Source organism: Lactuca sativa, chromosome 8 (assembly GCF_002870075.4).
Source record: "Lactuca sativa cultivar Salinas chromosome 8, Lsat_Salinas_v11, whole genome shotgun sequence".
Lineage (NCBI taxonomy): Eukaryota > Viridiplantae > Streptophyta > Magnoliopsida > Asterales > Asteraceae > Lactuca > Lactuca sativa.
Genome location: NC_056630.2, coordinates 71709014 through 71712022, shown reverse-complemented (window position 1 = coordinate 71712022; position 3009 = coordinate 71709014).

Sequence of the window (3009 nt, the reverse complement as noted above, 5' to 3'; positions counted from 1 at the left end):
TCGCATGTGTCATCTTCCCTAAGGTCGAATGACTCCAACACTCCATCCTTTTGGAGTTGGGCTATGCGTTTCTTGTTGACATGTCCAAGACGACAATGCCACAAGGATGCTTTATCCATACTAGTGGAAGAATCAATATTTAAAACATCATTTCCTAAGTTATCAACAATCATAACGGTTTCATATATTCCATTACATGGTATAGCTTCAAAGTAAAAGACACCATTTAGATAAGCCAAAATAGAACCATTCTCATTATTAAAAGAAAATCTAAAACCTTGTCTAAACAAACCATGAAATGAAATGATGTTTCTAGCCATTTCTGGCGAATAGCAACAATTGTTCAAATCTAAAACCAAACTATTCCTAAGCACTAAAGAATACACTCCAATCTTGGTCACAGGCGACGATCTTCTGTTCCCCATGATTAGATTGATCCTTCCTTGCTCCACATCCCTACTTCTTCTTAGTCCCTGCACATTAGAACAAATGTGATAACCACAACCGGTATCAAGAACCCAAGAAATAGCATGATTAGAATCGTTAGATTTAATTGTGTATATACTTGCGAAAGACGGCTTGATCTTTCCTTCTTTGATTGCTTGCAGGTACTCTGGGCAGCTTCTCTTCCAATGTCCTATCTTGTGGCAATGGTGGCACTCTGCCTCCTTCGGGTTAGGACAAGGCTTAGCGGGATCAACTTTGGTCCCACTAGAAGAGGCACCATCTCGGGCTTTAACCTTGCGATAGTTCTTCGATGAAGCCTTCCTCTTCTTTCCCTTTCCTTGACCAATAGCCAAGACAGGAGCAGCGGGCGGATTGGGAGTAGGTGCAACAGACTTGTCCTTGAAGTTGCTCTCAGCGACCCTCAAGAGACCTTGGAGTTTGCTTAGGGTGACCTCTTCTTTGTTCATGTGGTAGGTCATCCTAAATTGGTTGTACATCGGAGGCAAAGAGTGAAGCACCATATCGATCGCCAAGTCTTCACCGAAGTCAACATTTAACTTGCAAAGGCGGTCGACATACCTTTGCATCTTTTGCAGGTGCACGGTAAGAGATTCTCCATGACCCATCTTCGCGGAAATCATGTTGGTGAAAATCTCATAACGCTCTTGTCTCGCGTTTTGGTGGTATCTCTCCAATAAGTCTTGGTGCATCTCGTACGGGTACATGTCCTCGTAGGACTTTTGGAATTCGGAGTTCATAGTAGCGATCATGATGCAATGTACCTTCGTTGCATCTCGCTCATGAGTCTCAAAAGCGGTAATTTCGGCGGGAGTAGCAATTTCGGGGTTGATTTTCTCGAGCTTCTCATCGAGGACATACTCCTTATCCTCATAGCGAGCAATGGTGCGAATGTATCTTATCCATTCGCTAAAGTTCGTTCCATCGAAAGTGACCTTTTGGCAAAGGCTCATCAACGTGAAAGAACTAGCAGCGGCGTTGTTTGCGTTCGACATCTACAATTAGAAAGGACAAAGATAGATTAGAATAAGAATCCCTAATTATCACCCAATAAGAAAATTAGGGCTAGGATCCAACAATAACATTTACATAGTAGAAAAGGGATGCCGTAATCTAACATGCAAATAAATTGAAGGTAAGTGAATGACGATTCACTAATTCTCCATCACATAACTTAAACTATTAGTCCTAAGTGTTTTTGAGAATTCCTAGGTTCGGATGAGATTCATTGAAACTATTCAATGGCATGTTTAAATCTCAATATGCCCCTCTTGTTTGTGACTGGGATGCCGAGGATCACAAAGCGGGTGTGAATTACCATGCAAATTCACATGGTGCCTTCATTGTAACGATCACCTATTCGATGTGTCGGTAAAGCACACACACTCCATCGAACTATGATAAACAATGAATCACCCTTTGCCACCTTCGCTTAGAACCAATTAGTGTGCCGGTAAACCACACACGCTCCACTAACTTCTTAGCAAGGTGCAAAGTGTAATTTCATGGGATTGCATCAATTCACTTTTCCTAAAGTAACTAAGATTGGGAAAATTTTAAAATATGTGTAGTTACTTTATATCTCTTATTATACTTTTAATGAGAGGATGAGGTTGCCCTATCCTACCCGTTCGGCTAACGACCCTCCACCAATCAAGCAAGCGGTGGGTGTGAGTGTACACCCATTAAGTGCCATTTTATAGGCCGCAACCTTATACCCACCTTATAGATCGGCTTCGTGAATGAGGCCTACTAACGGTAAGACTAGCATTTAGTTATACATATATATTATTCTAGTAATATCATATTAGTATAGGGACGTATTTTAAAACTTTTAAAATCTAGGGTTTGAAATTTAAGTTGTCTAAATTAAAACTTTTAATCACAAATATAAATTTCAAAACTTGTGGGTAAGTTTTTAAACATTTTAAAACATGGAGGATCAAATAACAAATAATTCCAATTAACAATTAATATCCTAATTATCTATATTTGATTTTATTCAAGATTTCTTTGAAAGATAATTACCAAAATAATTAAAATAATTAATTAATTATCATATAAGGAAATTAAATATTTTATTAGTTGATAAATACCTTTAACTAGATCAAGATAATAGTCATATATATCAAAAAATCGGATTTAGATTGATCTATTATGATTAAGGTAAGTTTCCATAAGATAATTATGAAAAAATCCCGAATCTGGCCATTCCTGACGCCTGGACTCGCCGAGTGCACAAGGGGACTCGCCGAGTCAGGCCTACTCGCCGAGTCCACCTTGGAACTCGCCGAGTCCATGACTCAGAAACCTAAAAATCGAATTTTGCAGGTTTGTTTCAGTTAATCAAGCAACAATTTAAAGAAAACCAAGCTAGGCTCTGATACCACTGATGGGTTTTAGCCATAAGAACTTTCCTATGTGCGCATGCAAAACCCTAATGCTTGGATCTAGGCTTTCTAATAAACATGCTATGAATCCAAGACTTCTAATGACTAATTAGGTTAAATAACAACATTGAAACAGATCTAGAATCATACCTTT